We start from the raw sequence: 9,654 nt of genomic DNA on the forward strand, positions 1-9,654 counted from the left end.
TACCATATGTTTCTCTCTAAATTAAAAAATCCTAAGGGCGTGGCCAACGCCACCATTTTAGGTGCTTAAATTAAGGCCGTATACACCATTGCCAACTTCAACTCATGTTTTATTATCTGTATTTTGTCTTGTGGAGCATAAACTATAAGATTTAGAAACACCAAATTACAATGGACTGTAGAGAAATGTACAGGGATTACAATGGAATAAAGAAAATGTATAATAGATAATTTGTTTGAGAATAATTAACTCCATTTAGTGTTAAAAAATACCATATGAGCCGCTCTATTGGACACAAAAATTCCTCTGCAGAATTGAAATTTTGATTTACTGAGCAAAAACAACAAGGTTTAAAAATTTGAAATTACTATAGTTTATAGAAAAAAATACAGAGAAAATTTAACGTTCGATAATAAGTTTAAGTATGATTAACTCTTATACTTGTAAGAAAAAATACTATATTTGGATGATCTGTAAGCTGAGTAAAAGTATGATCGAAACTACCAAAATATTGCTAAGTTTATTATAATTATAGCTCTATGGAAACACCAAAAAACTCGATAATTTTTATCAAAGTGCTTTGGTAATGTTTTAGGTTAACAATTAAATAAAATTTTTGAATGTTTGTTAAACTTTGGTAAAATATGGTAAATAATCATTTCAGCTAAGAGTATTTCCTTCTTATAAGCCTTTATTCAATAAAATTAACTGTTCAGTTTTGTATTTTTTGCTAAATGTGTGGTAATAAGAACTATATTTGTGAAAACCGGAAACTATGGTAAACCCTTACAATTTGAATAGAAAATTTATCAAATAAATGGTTTAAATGCAGGATATATTTTGATTTTACTACCCAAATTAATGTTTTTTTTTTTGAACCAGAAATGTCAATACTATACATATTTTACCGAATTTTTTTCTTCGTATTGTCCACTTAAATGTAATTATGCAGTTAAAATTCGATGAGCTGAAAAAGCCATTTTTATATGTAAACATAAAACGAATTTTCTTTTGAATTCCAATGTGTTTGAAAGTTATTGCTAATGTTCATTCGTGACTTTTTTTAGGTATATTTTAAATACTGACTGTTTATTCCTTTTTGTGGAAAATTTATTTTTTGGTCAGGAGATCTTTGTTTTTTAAATTTTGTAAGCTTGCACTGAATAAGTTGTCAATTAAGAAAGAGAGAGAAAGAGAGAGAGAGAGAGGGGGGGGGGAGAATTTGCTTGTTGCAAGATATAAATCTTAACATTATATTGACATTTTTAAAAAAAATAACTAATTAAATAAACTTAACGATAAAAAGTGTTCTCAGTTTAAACTGTTAAAATTCTCGTCAACAAATAAAATAATTTCTCAGCAATTGTTCTTGTTTTATTGTTGTAATACACAATCTGTATTCCTTAGGTAAAATTTTCTTTAAAGTGCAGATGATTATTTTCAAGTTGAGGTAGTCTTCGAATTCGTTACGATTAGCATTTTAACAAAGCATTCTTGCATAACACTGCTACACTTGTACATTTTAAGAGCAAAATGTTCCGTGTTTCAGTTTAAAATATTATTTTTTAAGAAAAAATAAAACAAGGATTTAAGAGAAGCAATGACCCGGGTAGGTGATCGGAAGCTGGGGGAGGCAGACTCCCTGTTTTCTTTTTTTAATTTTCGCATGGAACAATTCTTTAACATAAAAGGTTACCAATATATATTAATAATATATATTAATAATACATATTAATCTTATAGAGAAACATGATTTTTTTTCCGCATAGCAAATCAAAACATTTATGCAGTATTATTTCCAAGTGTAGAAGTATAAAAGTTTTTCTAAAAAAAGCACGCAAATAAGTTTTGACTTAATGCAATTATTTAATTTCGAGAGTTCGTTTATCGTTGGTGGTTAACTAAAAGTTTTTCTTATTTAATTCATTTTTCCTTTAAACACCAGAAATTGTTTTTAATAATTTAAAAATAAGTATTGATCTTAATTTGAAGACATCTTACTGTCTGAAATCACAGGGCACGCATTTTTAAGAAGAATCGCTTAAGTTACCTTGTTTCAATTCCCTCAAGTTAAGGGAAAAAGAGAGGGGATAGCGAACGCTTAGCACTTTAAACCCCCCTCCCCCTATTCTAAGAAATATTATCTTTAACCAGGTGGTCGTCCACGCACACCAGAGGCCAAAAGATTCAATGGTCGCCAAAAAATTTGAAAAAGTGGGATAAATGATGAAAGTGGTCAACTTCAAAAGGGGTCTCTTTTCTGTTTTATTGCAGGAAAAGCGATCCACAACAGCCTAAGGACAAGTAAATAAACTATTATTCTTTAGCTCATGTTACATTTTCAGTACACTTTTATTTATTAATTTTTCACAAATAGTTTGTTTTTATCTTCTTTTTTTAGTTTTTAGTAATTATATTTTTTAATCGCTATATTCAGCAAGAATGTTTCTTCGTATGATTAGAATTTTAGTTTTAAAATGAATTATAAGTTCCATTAATCCTAACAATAGAAAAATGATTTTCTTTAGCTGTTTAAATCAATTGCTTCTTTATTTTTTTAAAAAGTTATTAATTTAATAATTATTTAAATTAATTTAGTTACTTAGTTTAATTACCTTATTTAATTTATTAAAAAAATCGGTAGTCATTTTTTACCAGGACTATGTATTGACTATGTATTTTTTACCAGGATTATGTATCACCTTTTGTTTCAAATAAACTTCCGATCAGACCTAAGGGGTTTTCTTCAAATATGTTTCTGACCACTAAAAAAAAAAAAAAGAAATGGCATTAACATTTTCTAATTTTTTATTAGTTTATCGTATAATTTAAATTTAATAATTTTCTAATCAGAGTTTTTTAAATTAAAAAAGTTTAACAATCTAAAACTCGTCTCACATTTGCTTTCAGCTCTTAATTTTTTTCGAATATTTTTCAGAATCAATTAACTGGGAAAACTGTCTTTCTAAGTTTGCTTTAGTTCATTTGTAATTGCTTTTTATTAATGTTATATTTTACTGTTCTTGCATGGAAGGAAATACTGTGGGAAAAATCTTTTGGAAGAAAAAATCTTTTGGAGGAAAGGTCAAGATAAAAGGTAAGAACATCTCAAATCTTTATATTAAGGGTAAAATTAAGGATTAAATTTTTAATTAAATTAGGAAATTACTTTACTGTTATTAAAGTATGTTTTTTAAGAGATTTTAAAATTTTTTTAAATAAATTACGCATAATTTAATCTGCAAAAGCATTTCCTTAAAATGTCTTTTAAAACTTTTTTTATATTTTTGAAAAACCTTTTTTTGATTTGCTGCCTAATAAGTACATTTATAACGAATGGTAAAAATAAAAAATTTTTGGCCCATATCTTTGTGTACAAAATGGACAGGAAATTTGATTTTAGGTAAACAGAAATGCTGGAACTGTCTGCAACGATGTAATTTTCGGCCAAAACTTGAAAAAAATCTTGCAATAAACCTGAAATATAATTCATTCTAAAATTCACGTTAGCACTATGTAGCCAATGAGGTTAAAAATAATTAAGATAACTACTTTATTATCCCATGAAAGAAATCTACTGCAACATATTTGCATTTTTTTAAATTATTTAAAATAAGAATATTTTTTTGTGGAAATAAATTCAAAGTTCTTTTTAAGTATAGAAATATTTGCAGCATAATATTTTTTCTTTCTTCATAGAATTAAGTTTTCTATTTCTAGCTCCTCTTTTTCCAGTTCTTGTGCAAATTTTACTATTTATTTAATCTTATTTATCTTTTTCTTAATATATTATTTCATTCTCTATCTTAGGATTTATAGGGTTGTTTACTTTAAATCTCTTCCTGTTGAACTTTCACCTATTGAAATTTTATTTTTAAAAAAGCGTTATAATTGACATATTTTCCGTAAAAAGAAGTAACTTTAATTGATTGTTGAATGTATATATATATTTCTGATGATTACTATGTAGTGCAAAAAATTAATCTAAATATTTTTTGAAATTATAATGGAAAAGGCAAGGAATTTTATTTCTAAAATTAAGGGTAACCCGGACAAAAGTAATATATTGGACTATTTTAGTATCTATAATTCGAATAGACTTCTATGTCTGTTATGCCGGATTTTTTTTTCATTCACATCTTATTCTTTTTCTAAATTTGAATTAGGAAACAAAATTTAAAAAAGAAAATTTTTCACTTTAATACTACGTCATGTTATAAAAGAACTATAACTTATTATTTTCTTAATGATTGTCATTTATAATATTTGATTGATTTCATAATGTAATTTTATTATAAATATTAGACAGCATTTATCTAAACATACATTTTACCCCACTTTAGAAAAAGATGCATAATTAGTTAAGACTTTAAATTCGATTTTTTACTTTAGATATAAACTTGTCCTCTAAATTTACCCTTTCAATTCTGAACTATATTTTATAGCATTTGCCTAGTGTAATTATTTTAAAAGCAAGATCATCAGTCGTTAATAGTAGTTTACGATAAGCATTGAGAATATACAAGATAGATGGTAAACATTAAACTTATTGTCAGATATATTGTATAGAAAATAGTTAGAAGCAGTTTTTCCTTTTTTTTTCTCAATTCATTGTTCTTACTTTGTTGATTTTTTACTGTTTTTTCTATGGTTATATTCTAATTATTTTCTTTTTCTTTCATGAAAGATCTGGCGAGACTGAAAATAGCAGTCAACAGAAAAGAAGGCAAAAACATGTTAAAACTACATTTTAACTTAGTGGCATCTATTTTATATTCTATAATTTGTGGTATTCTTTGTATTATTGAAATATTTTATGATTATTAGTAAATAATTGTTTATAATTTTAAAGAAAATATTTTTTTAAATCATTAACATTTTTTAATCAAAATACTTATTTCTGATTAGCAAAGTACTTTCCTAAAAAATTTGCAAGTTTATTTTTGACTTTTGTAAATATTGACCACATACTAGACTAATAAACATACCATACGCGTACTAGACTGAAATTGAAAATTTTAAACATACTAGAATTATTTATGAGGGGGGAAACATTTTTTTAGTCAAATGATTTAATTTTATCATAACTTATCTAATTTTACCTAATTCTAAATTTAGTAATCTAAGTTTCCCATTTCAATTCTGAACTATATTTTATAGTATTTGCCAATGGTAATTATTTTATAAGAAAGATCTTCAGTAGTTAATAATAATTTCCGATAAGCATTGTGCATGTACAAGATAGCTCGTAAGCATAAACTTATTGTATAGAAATGAGTTCGAAGCAGTTTCTTTTTCAATTTAATGCTTTTATTTTGTTAATTTTTAACAGTTTTTTCCATGTTCATATTCTAATTATTTTTCTTTCTTTCATGAAAAGTCCAGAAATTCTGAGAGTGTGAATGTAAACTGTTGGGTGAACTAGAATGGCCATCAACAGAAAAGGTAAGAACATGATAAAACTACATTTTAACTCAGTAGTACCCATTTTATATTCGATAATTTGTGGAATCTATTTTACAAAATCATAGCAAAATTAGAAAATCTACTTTACATTCTATATGTAGAACTGCATTTTTAATAATTTCTTCGACTGTAATTTGTATTATTAAAATATTTTCAGATTATTAATAAATGATTTTTTATGATTTTAAAGGAAAATTTTTATAAGGAAATATATTTTTTTTAAATCTAAAAATTTTTTGATCAAGTTTTTGATTTTCAAGAGTACTTTCCTAAAATTTTAGCTTTTTAGCCGCCTAAATTTTCGACTTTTTTAAAAAAGTTTCAGCTTGTTTTCTTTAAAAATTATGCCTATACTAGAATTACTTGTATTTGTCAGAGGGAAATTTCTTTTTTATTCAAATGATTTGATTTTATCATAGCTTACATGTTATTTTCAAGTAAATTTCCTTTCATAATTTCAAAAATTTAAAATTTATTATTAAAATAAATTTAAAAATTATTACATATTTTTTACAAATTTGTTATTAAGTGCTACTGTTATAATGTACAATATATATATATATATTATTTTGAAAATATTAAGAAAGAAAATGAGTAAAATCATAATACAATGCAAATTAGTTTACACTGATAAATTTTAGACAAGAACTTTATTTCTATTTATGTTTCGATTGCAGCAAGCCTCATGTGTTTTGAAGAAGATAAGATGTTGCTGTGGCTTTTAATTTTATTTTGTTCAATAATCACATTATTTAACTAATTTTATCTTTAGTGATCACTAAAGTAATTTGGTGAACTGTTTGTTATATTAAGCATTTTTAGAACATTTCGTCACATAAATTTATTTTTATTGATATATTCGCAGAAAAGCTACGATATCTAAACATTTCAAAATCATTTATTTATATTTATTTTTAAAAAATCGATTCCCATTAACCCGTCCCATTCACAGAAAATTTTCATGAGAAAATTTAATTTTTTTTCCTCTGGTTCTATTCAAATTAAAGTTTTTTATGTATAAGTATTTTAAAGAGCCGTTTTGCTTAAACCAATGAACCTTGATGGCATAAAATTTATATTCTTTAGTTAGTAGAATCCTTTTTGTAAATTCATTACAAATTAAGAAAATCATTCCTTTTTATTGCATGTTTAAATAATTTCTTTTATAATAATTGGTATAATATCATTTTTAGATAATTAATACTTAATGGACCATAATTTTGAAGCATGATGTATTCTTTTAATTGATAGAAATTTTAATTAAATCGCATATTTTTAGATTTCAAAAGTACTATCTCAAAAGTATTTTTTCTTATGTATTTTTTACATCTTTAAAAACCTTTAGTTTGTTTAGTTCATAGAGGTTAAAATTTCTTTTAATGAAATAATTTAATTTTATATAAACTTGAAATATTTTCACTTATTAATTTAATTCATTCATAGCTCTTAATCATGAAAAATTTAAATTTTGCTTAAATATTAAAAATATTAACAATACATAACATATTAATAGCTACAAAAAATTTTGGTGAGAATGTATTCTTTCTAATTAAAAAAAAATATTAAAGCTTTGCTATCAAATTCTTTATTTGAAATACATTTTTATGTTCAATTATTAAATGGATTGATCTGTAGTTGAAAAATGCAATATAATATAAACATCGCTGAGTGATATGTACAGCTTCAGTTAGTTTTCTAACTTATGGAAGCATTTTAAAAGTTAATAGATTATAACAGATGAGTTTAAAGTAAAGAAGTTTGGTCACCACTTTTAACTTTTTTAAAGTCAATCATAGTTCTCTCTATTTCTAAACTAATTAATTGTCTCATAATACTATAAAGAAGTTTTAGCCAGGTTGCTTCGCTAATTCATAGGATATTATTCATAGTTTTATTATTTGATGCTGCAATTTTTTCCATCCGAATGAATACGCTATTTCACACATTTGCAATAGGTATTACAAAGTATGTACTATGGAATTTTATAAGATTAATACTTAGTTTTATTGCAAACTGGAATATTCATTTTGTGCTATTATTATCTTTTGTTACAATCAGATAAAATTTATTTTTGTGTCTATCAATGCATGATAGTAAATTTTTAAAAAATCCTGGTGGTTTGAGCAACTTTATTAAATTCTATAACGTAGGATATTTCAAAAAGAAAAACTATAAATTGTTAATAATTATTGGATAGAATTTTTTTCGAAATAATTCCCTGGGATCAATAAAAGTATTTTGAATAGTTTGAATTAATTGATAGTATAACTTAACCCAGAATTAAAATGAGTCGGAAATTAATTAGATATTTTGTTTCTGTACATATTATTTAATATATCTATAGTAAAATAAATTGCTTAATTTTTTGCAGGAAAACTAGGTTCATTCTGGAATTAGATGATTATGAAGAAGTTATTGTACAGCTCTTATGTATTTGTTTGTATTTTGATTTGTTTGTATTTTGATTTGTTTTATGGAAATAAAATAAAACTCTTCCTTAAAGTCATGTTTTATTTTAAATTTTAAGCATTTTATTCTTTTTAAAATTCTTGCTTTATTTATTTAAAATTATAGAAATTGATGTGTTATCTACAGGTACCCAGTATTTCTTTTAAAAATATTTATGATACATCTTGTTTATCTATTATTTAATATGAATAATATTGAATAGAAAAATAATGACTGCGTTGTGGGTTCGTTTTCACCAAGAAAAGCTAATTGTAGGTTTAATATATATAAGCATTATTTTCAATTTTTTTCATAACTTAAATAACTTATATAGCATATATTGCGGCTAAGTATGCTTAAATACTTAGTCGCAATATATTTTATCATAGAATGAAAATTTTTATTTAATTTTACATCAAAATCTGTAGAAAATGTGAGCACTCAATTAATTAAACACACAATGTTTTTATATGCTTCTACCTTTAAGTTATTGCACTAATAATTGAAATGAAATAAAAGAAGTCTATTTTATTATGTAAGAAGATTCATTCAATGATAATTGAATATGAATGAAACTTTTTACCCATCATTTTGCTTTTTATATCATAAATTTTTCCGCATGAAATGGTAATTATTGTTTTATTACAATATAAATAGATAATGTACAAGAAATTACTATCGCTGATATCAGCACAGTAACACAAACGCTCATGACACATGTTCCCTAAATAAGAATTGTTATCAACAACATAGAGCAAATTTGCTAAAGCATTTGAAATTAAATGCTACGATAAGTTCTAATAAAGGCAAGTTAGTGAAAAAAAATTGCCGAGATAACTAAAATAAAGGTGTGATACCGGCAAGGACGGCATTAAAACTTTCTGCTGAATCGAGTTTACGGTGAGTTAAGGGTGGTACATCGGCAAATAAGGCAAAGAAGTTCGCCTAAGCACCTGAAATAAAGTTGCGATACGGGCGAGAACGCCATAGACATTTTCTAATCAGCCTACAGTTAAGGTGCCTTAACGTCAAGCGAGGCAACGACGTGTGCTAGTGAACGTATTCAGCTTAACGGCAATTTTCTCTTTTTCTGTGAAATAAATTTTCCCCCCGGTATTTAACTGGCAAAAATGGCAAAGCAATTCAGAGGCAACAAAGTATTTCCGGTCCTTTAACGATTGCCGTCGCTTTGCCTGAAATGTCATGCACTGGCCCTCATTTTGGGCCAGATTTAACTTTATTAACGGAACCGATACGGCGATGAAAAGCCCACCGTAATGGTACTTTTGGTGAGTCGACATTGTTCCTTCACTAGCCCAAAACTCGTGTGCTTGTTGGGTATTGTATTCTTATGAATGATTACAATTTACAGTAGAAAGTATAATGCATTTTATAATGATACTTTTTGCACATATTTACATGTACTACATTTTGTAAATATTTGTATACGTACAAATGAATGTAACTAAAATGTATGTACATATGATTTTATCTAATGCATATGTACAGACATTTTAGTTTCACACACATGTACATGCACTTATATTGTAAGTATAAAATATATGTACGTATGTACACACAAGAGCCAAAACATTATGACCACCCCTACATTTTGCAATGAACTCTCCTGGATGACGAGGAAGCCACGTGATCAGGTGGAAGTGGTATTTAACTGTTGCTGGAGAGTTTGAAGAATCATTCTTTCACTTACTTCTGTGTGTGGTGGGAAAGGCTGCGGAT

At 25.8% G+C, this 9,654-nt stretch overlaps 1 long non-coding RNA gene across 1 annotated transcript; it reads left to right on the forward strand.

Annotated features, from left to right (window-relative positions):
• Positions 1–2,179: 2,179 nt before the first annotated feature.
• On the forward strand, positions 2,180–7,967 carry LOC147801215 (uncharacterized). The gene is made up of 4 exons (XR_015430297.1): positions 2,180–2,304; positions 3,035–3,097; positions 5,381–5,445; positions 7,838–7,967. It is a non-coding gene; the product is annotated as an uncharacterized LOC147801215 (long non-coding RNA).
• The last annotated feature ends 1,687 nt before the right edge of the window (positions 7,968–9,654 follow it).

The sequence above is a fragment of the Parasteatoda tepidariorum genome, chromosome 11 (genome assembly GCF_982258835.1).
Source record: "Parasteatoda tepidariorum strain Cologne lab strain chromosome 11, Ptep-v5.0, whole genome shotgun sequence".
Taxonomy (NCBI): Eukaryota; Metazoa; Arthropoda; class Arachnida; order Araneae; family Theridiidae; genus Parasteatoda; species Parasteatoda tepidariorum.